This window comes from Lutra lutra, chromosome 2, assembly GCF_902655055.1.
Source record: "Lutra lutra chromosome 2, mLutLut1.2, whole genome shotgun sequence".
Classification (NCBI taxonomy): domain Eukaryota; kingdom Metazoa; phylum Chordata; class Mammalia; order Carnivora; family Mustelidae; genus Lutra; species Lutra lutra.
In genome coordinates, this window is record NC_062279.1 from 36,097,403 (window position 1) to 36,111,171 (window position 13,769).

General features: G+C 42.0%; 1 protein-coding gene across 8 annotated transcripts in view; it reads left to right on the forward strand.

The window, feature by feature from the left end:
• Positions 1 to 13,769, forward strand: part of TACC1 (transforming acidic coiled-coil containing protein 1) — a 118,139-nt gene that overhangs the window by 32,571 nt on the left and 71,799 nt on the right. The window lies entirely within an intron of this gene.

Below are 13,769 nucleotides of genomic sequence, written 5' to 3' on the forward strand. Positions count from 1 at the left end.
AAAGGAAATGGTCAGAATTGGAAAGACAAGGGGATTATTTGTGTGTATATGTTGAGTTTAGTGATCACAACTTCTAGACCCTGGGGGTAATTCAGATAGTAACAAGGTTAATAAGGGAAGAAAAATCTCTCTCTGAAAAATCATTAAAAGATAAAGTAGTTGGTCTATCAAGAATTGAAACTCTAAGGAGGTTCAGGTATAATTTTGTTCCACAATTTCTTCCCTCTTTTCAATTCTGTGACCAACTGTGCCCAACCTCCACTTCCCCCCCACAACTTCTCCCAGCTGGTACATGTTTGTACTAAAAATCAAGAAGAGAAGGGGCACCTGGGTGGCTCATTTGGTTAAGCATCCAACTCTTGAGTTCGGCTCAGCTTGTGATCTTGGGGATCCAGCCCCGAGTTGAGCTCTGAGCCCAGCCAGGAGGTGTAATGTCTGAGTTGGTTTGTAGACAGTGGGCTGCAGGGTGCAAGAATTTGTTAACCCAAGGTCAGGAGATGAACTGGCCGCATCCAAATGGCCACAGGACGTGGAGGCCCATCTTCTGAGGAAGCTCACTCAGGCTCTCGTGGCATTTTTTTTCTTGTGGTGAAATACACATAACATAAAATTGACCATTTAAATCATTTTTAAGTGTTCACTTAAAATGAAGTGGCATTAAGTATGTTCACAGTGTTGTGTGACCATCACAAATACCCATTTCCAGGCCTTTCTTGGCATCCCAGACAGAAACTCTGCACCCATTAAGCAATAACTCCTCATCCTCCCCTCTCCTAGCCACTGGTAACCTTTATTCTGCTTTCTGTCTCTATTGCCTATTCTGGGTACCTCCTGTAACTGGAAGCATACAGTATTTGTTCTTTGGTGTCTGGCTTACTTAACTCAGCATCATGTCCTCAAGGTTCATCCTTGTTGTAACATGTACCAGACCCAGAAATCTATAAAGAAAATAAATCATTCATAATCTCATTACCCAGAGATGACTGTTAATATCTTGGTACATATTACTCTCTCTTTTTTCCCAGTAAATATATTTTTCAAAAGTGGGGTTACACTGTGTTGTATATTCTGATTTTTTGACTTAACATTATTAACATTTCTCTGTATCATTATACTGAGAGGGTACATTATCTACATGTACTATAGTTTATTCAGTTTTTTCCTAAATGGTTGACATTTAGGTTGGTAACTGTTCTTACTCATGTAAATAATACAGTTAGTAAATATCCTTATAATTCATTGTACATCTTTGATTAATGATTTAGGATACTTTCCTAGAAGTTTAATTATAGGATCAAAGAATGTGAACATTCTGAATGTTTTGTTATATGTTATATATATTACTGTATATTGTCAAATTATTGCCCCCAATTTAGTATTGATTACACTCCTTCCCCCTCCTCAGCAGTGTAACATTCTTTCCAATGCTGGGCACTATCATTTTGAATCTTTGCCAGTTTGATAAGAAAAAAATATATAATCTTGATTTAATTTTTGTGTCCATTATCAGTGAGAGTGGACTTTTTTCCATATGTTATTAGCCAACTGTAATTTTTAATTTATTTCTGTTGACCAATTTGTACTGAAATACTAATTTTTTTCATATTTATTTGTGAGGGTTCTTTATATGATGAGGTCAGCTAACATCTATTGAGTGCTTGCTGTGTGCTAGGAGAATGTTAATGTCTTAACATACATTAACTTACATGATTCTCAAAATAGCCCTATAAAGTAAGTACGATTTTAAATTCCTATTTTATACATGAGAGATTTAACAATTTGCCCGAGGTCTCATAGCTCATGAGTGATAAAATTGAAATTTAAACCTAGACAGCCTGAATCCAGAGATTTATATGCCTAGCTGTTATGTCATACAAATCTAATAACCCTTGTCTACCATTTTTTTATTGTTTTGAAGGGGAGGTATTTTTTAAAATCTTTTTTCTTTTTTAAAAGATTTTTATTTATTTATTTGACAAAGATCACATGTAGGCAGAGAGGCAGGTAGAGAGATAGGAAAGGAAGCAGGCTCCCCGCTGAGCAGAGAGCCTAATACAGCGCTCGATTCCAGGACCCTGGGACCATGACCCAAGCCAAAGGCAGAGGCTTTAACCCACTGAGCCACCCAGGCGCCCCTGGAAAGGGAGGTATTTTTTAAAGATTTGTTTGTTTATTTATTTGAGAGAGAGCATGTGCTCATGCGTGGGGGTGGGAGGGGGAGAGAGAGAGAGAGAGTGTGAGTCTCGGAAAAGACTCCCTGCTGAGCACAGAGCCCAACACAGGGTCTCACAACCCTGAGATTGACCTGAGCCTAAACCAAGAGTATGATGCTTAACCAGCTGAGTCACCCAGGTGCCTCATGGGGAAGGTATTTAGTAAATTAACTTTTTATTTTAGAACAGTTTTAGATTTACAGAAAAATTCAGCAGACTTAGAGAGTTCCTGTAGATCCCACACAGAGTCTCCCTATTATCAGTATCTCATATTAGTATAGTATTTGTTATAATTCATGAAACCATAGCTGATATATTAACTGAAATCTATCTTTATACAGATTTACTTAGTTCTTATCTGATATTCTTTTCCTTTTTTTTATATATGTTATTTTTATTGTGTGGGAATGTCATAATTCATGATGACATAATTCATGATTATTCAGTTAACGGTCTGCCTTCCTTTTAGGTCATGATCCCAGGATCCTGGGATCGATTCTTGGGTCAAGCTTCTTGCTCACCAGGGGGCCTGCTTCTCCCTTGGCCTGATGTTCCCCCTGCTTGTGCGCTCGCTCGAGCTCTCTCTCTCTGACAAATAAATAAAATCTTTAAAATGAGTGAATGAATGAATGCAGCCTTTTTCTATTGCAGAATCCCATCCAGAATACCACATTACGTTTAGTAGTCCTGTTACTTTTTAATATAAATAAACCTATCATGTTTTCCTGTAGGGTTTCTTCCACTGCTTTTATGCTTAATAAGTTCTTCCCTATCCCAAGATGAGATAACTATTTTCTTCTTGTAGTTTTCTTTTTTTTTTTAAGATTTTATTTTTTATTTATTTGACAGAGAGAGATCACAAGTAGACAGAGAGACAGGCAGAGAGAGAGAGAGAGAGAGAGGGAAGCAGGCTCCCTGCTGAGCAGAGAGCCCGATGCGGGACTCGATCCCAAGGCCCTGAGATCATGACCTGAGCCGAAGGCAGCGGCTTAACCCACTGAGCCACCCAGGCGCCCGTAGTTTTCTTTTTAATAAGCCATTTATTCTATCTGAAATTTCTAGAATCATTAGTGAAGGTAAGGCTTTAATGTTTTTTTGTTGTTGTTGTTTGTTTGTTGTTTTCAAAAAAGCTAGCCAGTTACTCCGGTACTAGTCTTAAGTACAGACAGTCCCTGATTTACTATGGTTTGACTTAGGATTTTTCAAGTTGATGGTGGTATAAAAGCCACATATGTCCAGTAGAAACCATACTTCGAGTTTTGAGTTTTGGTCCTGCCTTAGGCAGGATGATCCTCTCTGATGAAGCTGGGTAGCGTCAGGGAGCCCCAGGCCTCGATCTGCCCCACGGTCACGAGGGTGGCCTATGGCTACGGGGACCAGCCTTCTGTTTCTCTCCGTCAGTACACTGTTCAGTCAGTTACAGGAGATGTTCAACGCTTTATTATGAAGTAGGCTTTGTGTTAGGGGATTTTGCCCAACTGTAGGCTAATGTGAGTGTTCGGAGCACATTTAAGGTTGACTAGGCTAAGCTGTGGTGTTCCATAGTTTAGGCGTATGCATTTTTGACTTATGATATTTTCGACTTACAATGGGTTCTTCAGGACGTAACCTGTTGTAAATTGAGGAAAACCTGCATTAAATAATCCCTCTTTTCCCACAGATTGTAATAACATTTTAAAAATTGAGTATTAGGGGTGCATGGGTGGCTCAGTCGATTAAGCATCTGCCTTTGGCTCAGGTCACAATCCCAGGGTCCTGGTATCAAGCCCCACATCAGGCTTCCTGCTCAATGGGAGCCTGCTTCTCCCTCTTCTCCCTGCTTATGCTCTCTCTTGCTATTTCTGTCACTTTCTGTCTCTCTCTCTCTCTCTCTCTCAAATAAGTAAATAAAATAAAATATTTTTTTAAAAATTGAGTATTATAACCTCTCTCTCCTTCTGTTTAACACTTGTTGGTTTTTCTCTTTCCATTCTTATCCATTCAACAAATATTAACTGACTAACTTCTTGTGTTCAGGCCCTGTGAATATCATTTATTATTTATGTAGGAATTTATAAGAGCAGAGAAAAGCATTTTTAAATATTTAAAATCTGAGTATTCATTTATAATTTGGGAGGCAAGACATTTGCCAGAGAGTCAGAGGAGAGTGGAGGTGACTTTGGGAATGGAGGCGGGGGGGATATGTGGAACTTGGGAAAAAAGAATATTCACAATTGACCTTTTTTCATAGATTTTACACTGGCGTAGGTCAATCTGTGGTTCATTTGAAGGTTTCATTTTGTTTTGTTATATTTTTTTAAGATTTTATTTATTTATCTGACAGAGAGGGAAATCACAAGTAGGCAGAGAGGTAGGAGAGAGAAGGAGAAGCAGGCTCCTTGCTGAGCTGAGAGCCCTATGCGGGGCTCCATCCCAGGACCCTGAGATCATGACCTGAGCGGAAGGCAGAGGCTCAACCCACTGAGCCACCCAGGCGCCCCTGAAGGTTTCATTTTAAAAAGTTTGTCTTCCTGTTTGGAAACAGTAGTGCCTTCAGATCCTCTCAAGTCATCTGCATGCTGTCACACACTTTCCTTGGACAGTCTAGACTTTATATTTCATGGTAATATGATATAAAGTCCTTGCGGGTTTATAAAAGGAATGGCAAATGATTAACCACTATTCATGATTAACCACTATTCTCTACTCATCCTTTATCTGCCAGCTCTTCTACCTGTAGAGACTTGGTAAATCCAAAGAGTAAGAACATTCCTCACACTGACATTTCTTCATTTTCAGAATTCTCAATGCTAAGGATACTGTGGAGATTTTATATATATATATAATATATATAATATATATAATATTATATATATTATATATATATATATAATATAGATATATATTGCCTGGACATAGTACAATTTTGCTTTGACCAATCTTGTGGTGTGCCTGCTGCAAATGCTATTAATAACAATTGTAGGCAAAAGAAATCATATTTGACTTGCTTAAATTTAGGGGTATTACACAGAAACTTTGGAGTCATATCTATTTTCTGAAAGCAGGCTAGTTCTGTTTCTAATTTAACTCACACATTTGTCTCCTACTACAAGTCCCCATAAAAGCCCAACAGCGTGGTATGTCACTGGTAAGGATGAGAGCCCCTAGGAATCTTACAAAGATGCTGTGCTCTCGAGCACCAGCTCTTAAAACTCCTTTGGATCACAGATCCCTTGATAATATGATAAAATGTCATGTGAACCTATAAAAAATGTCAACTTTTTCCAAATGAAAATACACATATATACAATATATAAAAGTTAGGAGTGTCAGGGATCCTGAAGCAAATGCATTATCTTCTTTAACTCTTTCCTAGGCCTGGGGCCCCTGGGTGGCTCAGTCAGTTGAGTGTCTTGGTTTGACCTGACTTCATGACCTGAGCTGAAACTCTTGGTTTCAGCTCAGTTCATGATCTCAGGGTCATGGGGTCGTGATCTCGGGGTCATGGGATTGAGCCCCATGTTGGGGTCTGTGCTTAGGGGGAGTCTGCTTGAGATTCTCTCTCTCTCCCTCTGCTCTTTCCCCTGCTTTCATGTACTCTGTCTTTAAAATAAATAAATGTTTGAAAAAAAATCCTTTCCTATACCCTATGAAGTAGATATTATTATCTCAATTTTACAGTGAGATAAACTGAGGCCTAGACAAAGTTAAGAAACCTGGAGGAGGTTAAGAGCCAGTAAATTGGGGGCGCCTGGGTGGCTCAGTGGTTAAAGCCTCTGCCTTCGGCTCAGGTCGTGATCCCAGGGTCCCGGGATCAAGTCCCGCATCGGGCTCTCTGCTCAGCAGGGAGCCTGCCTCCTCCTCCTCTCTCTCTCTGCCTGCCTCTCTGCCTACTTGTGATCTGTAAAATAAATTAAAAAAAAAAAAAAAAAAAAAAAGAGCCAGTAAGTTGTGGAGCTGGGATTCAGTCTAATGCACCTTGCTGAAGCAGAAGAAACAAAATTACCAGTCATTTCCAGAGTCGGTTGGCTACATAGGCAACTCATTAACCAGCAGAGGCTTCCGTTTATCTGCTAGAAAATAAGTTTTTATGGCTTGGTCCCTGGTGATAACATGGTTTCAGCAAAGTAAATGTTTGAGAAACACTGTCCTGCCCATCCTGTAGATAAATACCCATTTACTCTATTGCATTTACACAGAGCAGATAGAATGCTTTTCCTGGGTTTCTCCGCAGAATTATTTTTGTCTGTGAGTCTTGCTTTCCTAACAACTGCAAAATGTTATGTTTCTATGGCTACATCAAAATTGTTCTTAAATAGGGGTTTGAGAAAATAAAACTAGGAAGGCTTAGGCATGAAGTATTGATGGGAAGATGACTGACATTTTACCTGAGAGACTCACCTTTTAAGCATTTCCGAGTCCAGTCCCTTCCCCCATTCCTTACTTTGCCTTCGCAAACCCGCGCATCCACTGGTTCCATGTGTGTGAGGCCACGGTTCCTGGTACAAGTCCAGTGGCCGTAGTGATGACATTTGGGAACACAAGTCAAGTTCTGAAGAACATGGACCACCTTTACAGTTGATACCTGAAGTGGTTGTTGGAAACTTCCCTTGAGGACAAGATTAGGAACAAGAGATGTGTCCAAATTTCAAAAGTAGCTGACAACAGCCGTGGGGGAGGGGAGCAGCGGGGAAGAGAGGGAGAGGGAGGAAGGTGTGGAGCTGGCTGGCCTCTTTCACTTGCTTCTTGCCAGGTAGAAGGCGCTGTTCTGAAGTCCTCCCACCAGGGGGCGCCATCCACCATCCGCTTAGTTCTTGGCGGCCGTTGGTCTGAGGTGAGATGGTTTCTTCAGGCGACTCCTTTGGTGGGTGGGATAAAATGAGAGTCATCTGATACCAACTTATAGTACATGTCGGAGAAAGGAACACAGGGACTGAGGGAGGATGAAATCGAATTCTTCCATACTTCTCTTACCTTCTGCTGGCTGGAATCCTGACTCTCCTGGGCATGCATTCTTTACTCCAAACGCCATGGTTCTGAGCCTATTCTTTTGTGGCTTCTGAGAAGTTGGAAGTCTTCCCTCTCCTTCATATATCGCTCATTGGTATGCAAGGGATAAATTGCAGGATAAACACCCTATTTTTGACGCGGGGGGGACTCATCATGACTTTTTGTATTTGTGGAAATACAAACCTTGAAGAAACTCTCTTTAAAAACTGTTTGTTGATTGAATGTGTGACAGAACTTTCTGGTGCCCCCTGGCGGTTGCTGTAGCTCCTGGCAGCCAAATCTGTAGAGTAGAAGGTTTCATTTGCAGAGAGCGAAGGGGACCCTGGTGCTCCCCTCACCCAGCAGGATGCACATTCTTCTCCTCCTCCTCCTCTTTTTTTTTGGTGTTTTATTTTATTTTTAAAATTAATTATTTTTATTAACATATAATGTATTATTTACCCCAGGGGTACAGGTTTGTGAATCGTCAGGCTTACACACTTCATAGCACTCACCATAGCACATACCCTCCCCAAGGTCCATAACCCAACCACCCTCTCCACACCCCACTTCCCTCGGCAACCTTCAGTTTGTTTCATGAGATTAAGAGTCTCTTACAGTTTGTCTCCTCCTGATCCCATCTTGTTTGATTTTTTCCTTACCTACCCCCAAACCCCCCCACTCTGCCTCTCACATTCCTCATATCAGGAAGATCATATGATAATTGTCTTTCTGATTCACTTATGCGCTCAGCATAATACCCTCTAGTTCCATCCACGTCGTCGCAAATGGCAAGATTTCATTTCTTTTGACAGCTGCATAGTATTCCATTGTGTGTGTGTGTGTGTGTGTGTGTGTGTGTGTGTGTATATATCACATATTCTTTATCCATTCATCTGTTGATGGACATCTAGGTTCTTTCCATAGTTTGGCTGTTGTAGACATTGCTGCTATAAACATTCCAGGATGCCTGTTCTTCTAAGAAGTAGGGTTAGCCCAGCTTTTGAAGAATGTTTTTCAGAGACCAAAACCCAAACAAAACCAAATCCAAACTTGACTGGCGCTTTCAACTTATCTTTTTCTCAGTCTTTGTTTCCCTAGGCCTACACTTTTTAATTTCTCCTTGTGTTTCTCATTTTGCAGTCCTTTCCCAGTTTTATGGTCTTTTTCTTTTAAGTGGAAGTTGTTTTTATACCCCGGATGATTGTCTTATTTGATTGATTCCATATCCCTATATGAATGAATGGTCAATGGGGCTGGGGCTTGTGTCGGGACTGAAGTGTATGAGAAGTGCATATGCCTGTGTATGCGTGTGGAGGGGGGCTGCGTGTGCCCATGTGTATGTATGTGTGCGTGTCTCTGTATGTGTACCATATGGGTGTGAGGAGGTGTGGATGGTGGGTGGCGCCCCCTGGTGGGAGGTCTGGAGAACAACGCCTCCTGGAGGGGTGTGGGGTGTGTGTGACAATGAGTGGGAGTAATTGTGTGTGTGTGTGTGTGTGTGTGTGTGTGTGTGTGTGATTCTGTCGTATGTATCTGTGTATGGTGTGTGTGTAACTGTGTAGGGGTGTGTGGGTGTGTGTATGTGGGTCTCTGTATGTGACTGTGTGTGTGCAGTGTGTGTGAGGTGTGTGTATGTGGGGTGTGTGTGTGCGCATGTGTGTGTGTACACACAAACATGGGCCTGTGTGGCTGGCACTGATTTTCCCACACACCCTTCCTCCCAGAGCTGTGACAGTCGCAGACATAGAGATGTCAGACGACTGTGGTTTCCCCTGCTGAGCTGAAGAGCCGGTATTCAGGGCTGTCTGTGTCTTGAATAGAGTATGTATGAATACTCTCGCTGACAGTATCAAATCCCAGATTTCTCATGTTCTGTACAAAACAGAGAGGTTTTTTGATGCTACATTATTTATCAGCATGAAAATTGTTGCCCAGGAGCAGAATAATCTTGAGGGGAGCACAGACTTGGGCTCACATTCCTCTTTTGCCATCAGTAACGTGTCCACGTTCGGGTTTCCCTCCCTTCCTCCCTCCCTCCCTCTTTTCTTCCTCTCCCCCATACTTTTCCCCTTCACGCATTTGAAAACCCTCTATGGAAGCTGAATCATGGTGTTTCCTTTTTTGGTCATACTTGAGCTTTCCTCCACTTTCGTCAGGCAGAGGCTGGGGATGTGTGAAACAAATCAGTGCCTTGCATTATGCTGTTTATAACGTCCCTGCTTTGTATGTCGATTTCAGAGAGAATAAGCAGTTCCTTTGGCCTGCCTTGCCCATGCTGAGAGGCACTCAGTAGATGGTTTTGAATGAGTTATTTTTATTAAAGTGTAGGTACTAAAGATAATTGTGAATATCTTATTTGAGGGGGAAAAAATCAGCCCCCACAGGGAGAAAAGACAGATTCCAGCATGAGGACACTTTAATAATATCTGAGCGTTAGGGAGTTTCTTTAAATGTGGCCCTTGGTGGTGCTGGTGAGGGAGAGTGAATCCTGGGAACATCTGAGGCCAATTTTTACCAAGCAGATGTATCAGGAGCCCTGGAATGAGGCTGAAGAATGTTACCACACAGACTCCTCATACCCTTTCCTGGCATCCACCAGCCTGGGAAATATGTCTACCAGCTGTCATTACTTGAGGCTTACAGAGCTTCTTAAATAAAGGGATTATTGAACCAAGAGGCCAATGACTAATGAAAATGCCCATCAAGTTGGCTAATCCCAGTGCATAGTCACATTTGTGCACATACTGTCTGCTGACATCACTCTAGGATTCCTGCTGAATACACTGCAGTTACCATGGTAAAGGCCATCTCTCCTACAGGTGGCTCCTGTGGGCAGCTTTCAGCGTGTCTCCCTCCCTCTGGTTGCTGGATTTTCTTCCAAATCCTGTCAGAGGGCCCGGGTTTGATACCGGAAATAGTAGAGGTAGTGGTGACCAAGTTTAGAGAGGTTGTCAGGAGACGTAAGTTGGATGGGCTTGGGTCATGTGCCTTTTGCAGAACCAAATGTGGGTGGGCCGTGGTGGGGGGACGGTCAGGGGGCTGGCTGTGGAATGTGGTGTTTAGTCAGGCCTGACTCACTCTCCCACTCCTGCGTCAGGAGCGGGAGACCCAAACCACAGGCCCTGAGCGTGGGAGGGAGTGGCTGCTCAAAGAAAATGTGACTTTTGTTCAGAGAGTGGGTTCATGAGTCTAGGCAGATAGTACAGGTGTCATCTCGGGGTACTGTTGTGAGGTTGGTACTGGTTATGCAGTGGGCTCCCGGGTCCTGTTGAGGTAGTTCAGAATATTTCGAATGAAAGGAAATGGTAAGTGCAATTCAGTCCGCAAAGACCATTTTGTGGAGGAAATATGGAATTTGCTGATCAAAGAGCTTTTTTGTCTCTAGTTTGGAAGTTAGAGACCTATACCCTGTGTAGAGAGTGAGGGTCTGCAATGTGGCTGTTTTGCACTGGGGATTACACAGAGGCTGCACCTCCTTTACCTGCCCCACCCCCCAAGTTTCTAATTTGGCAGGTTCAGAGTGGGTCTTGAGAATTTGCATTGCTAATTCCCAGGCAGTGCTGATGCTGCTGGTCCCAGGACCAGGAGGAACTACTGATTTAAGGCAAAGGACTTAAACACTCCATTTACCAAAGAAAGAAGGAAAGGGAGTCAGCCACTGGTTCAATAAATACATTAACGGATGTTCAGACTTCCTTTAGCAATCAAATGTGTTCAAAGAAAACCAACAATGTCATTTTCAACCAATTGCCATAATTTCAGATGCACTGAACTCAGTGTTGGTTAAGGTTGAGGGACAAGGCTATCTCATACGCCATCATTTAAAAAGGTAAATTAGTGCAGCCTTTCTGGAGGGCTGTTTTGCTATATTCATCCAAATATTAAAATGTGTTTTGACACTACAGTCCCATATCTAGGGTTTTAACTCTTAAGAAATCATTGTCTCTGTGTAAAAAAATACATGTGTAGTATTATTTGTCACAGTTCACTTATAATGAGGTACAGTAAACCCCCTGAAGATCCCTCCATGGGGAACAAATGATGTAAATCTTGGTAGACAAGGAAAGGCTTACTGCTGCAACTAAGGGAGATAGCAGAACATGGGCTCAACAGGGTCAGGAAGGGCACTGGTTTCATAACCTCGTCCCCACTTCCTCCCCTGGGGAGTGGAGTTTCAGCTGAAAACTGGAGAAGTTAGGGATTAAGTCCTCACCTCTAGCACAGGGTGGTATGATATTTAAATCACAATGTATAAAAGTATCTGTCTGTCTGCCTGTCTATCCATGCATGTAAGTACATGCTTGTGTATTTTTAAGAGGAGTATTTGGAAGTTTGTGTCTATTCATTCAGTCATCAAGTATTATCTGCAGACAGAGCAAGGTAGACAAGATGCTTTGTGTTCATGGAGCCACTTCTAGTCGGGAAAGACAGAGAATAATTAGAAAAATAGAAATAATTTGATGCCATATGTGCCTTGAAAAAGATAAGAACAGGGTATATTGTTCACCAACATTTTAACGGTGGCGGTTTATCAAAAGCACAATTATGGGTGAGTTTTCCTTTTATCTTTGTTCTTTTGCGTATCATCAAAAACTCACATTTTTAAGACCATGTTCCGGCAGGCCCCCCACCACCCCCCTGGAAACCTGTGCCTTTCCTGCTCCACCAACAATATCTGGACAGTTCAGCCCTTCACTCACTTTGCTTTGGCTACACTTATCTGAAGCAGAGGCTCCTTTTTCGTCTGCCAGGACGCTGTTACCCTGACACTTCCCACATCCATCCCTCGGGTCTCAGCCTGTCCCCTCCCTGATTTATTTCCACTAACCCCCCAACCCCTTGGCCTTGACCTTGGCCCCTGTGCTGTTCTGATAAAGCACACTCCACAGTTTGTAAGTTACATATTTATTTCTTTGCTTCCTAAACTCACTAATGCATAAGCTCCATGTGGGCAAGGACAGGATTTGTTTTGTCATTTGTAAACTCTGTGGAATGACTGAATGAAAGAATGAACATATGTATTATTTTCCCTTAAAGGTATTTAAAATACTTTTTAGACAAAGCACAATGTTATTTGTATAAAGAAATTCTTGGGGCACCTGGGTGGCATCTGCCTTCGGTTCAGGTCATGATCCCAGGGTTTTGGGATCGAGCATTGGGCTCCCTGCTCTGCGGGAAGCCGCTTTTCTGTCTCCCACTCCCTCTGCTTGTGTTCCCTCTCTCACTGTGTCTCTCTCTGTCAAATAAATAAATAAAATCTTTTTTAAAAAAAAGAAATTCTTTGTTTTATAAAACAGTTCAAGTTGCTTTTGAGGATGACATGATGGGCTTGATGCTAGGCATGGAACTACTTAAAAAAATAAAATGAGGCGATTGTTGCGGGGGTGAGGGTGGAGTTTTATCTCTATTCCACATACCAAGTGTGTACATCTGTTAGGGTTGGGGAGAAAGCCAAGAATTTATACTTCCCACCAGAAAGATGTAAGTCCCAGTCACGCGAACGTTGGTGCCTGACCGCACCTTGGGCAATCCCTAATGCCTCAGGGACTCAGGTGACCATATGCAAACAAGGATATTCAGCTCAGTGACTTTGGCAAAGGTCCTTTCCATCTAAAAATTTCTGTAATTCTTTGAGATCTTGGGCAGATGATTAGGTTTAGGGTCACTGACTTATTATTTGTTCAGAAAATGATTTGAAGCAAATACATTCTACTCAGTAGTTATCTGTGCCTTGGCGAAAGGAAGTAGAAAATCCATACAGTCTTACCACATCTTACACGATGAGGTACTGAGAAGAACAGTAAGGATAACCAGACTTATGGCACTTCTGTAAGATAATACAACAAAATGACTGACTATGTGTCTGCATGAAAACAGTTTCTAAAAAAATATTTTGTGGGTGAGTACCGGAAATAACACCAGTTGGTGTTCAAGCCAAAAGAACAACAGTGATTAATTTCTTTATAAAATGTGGGTCAATTATGATTTCAGCCTTTGAATTGGCAAAATACTCATATTTACTATATAGTAGTTCTGGACTTGTCATATCATTTCCAAGAAATACTCAAGAAGAATTCAAGCAGAGACTGTATCCTTCATACAATATCCAAATCCATTCTGCCTGGAAGACCGAGTGTTGACTTCCATTTCCTTTTAGCTTTTCATCCACACCTGCCATGTTTAAAGACATGACTGCCTAATTTCCAGAAAGGTGGTATTACAACTCGGATCATCACAGGAGAGGGAAGGGTGGGCCCAGTCTTGTTTTCAGGGTAGTTAGACCACCTCATCCACATGGCAGGCTCGAGTCTCACGGCTGGACAATTTTCTGGCTTTAAGAAAAAAGACACCACTCTGATATAGGATGCATTTTGGAAAGAACCCAAATGTCATCTTTCTCACAATGATGTGGAATGACATTGAAGGCAGGTTCTTCCCATATTGCCATCTAAGGGAATTAAAGATGCCAAACACCCCAAAACAAGTTGTATTGTAAGGAGGAGGTGAGGTTGCTTATCACCAGGAGAGTCAGCAGGGAGTAACACAAAAATGGCCTTTTATTCCTTTTACATAACAGGTCTCAGG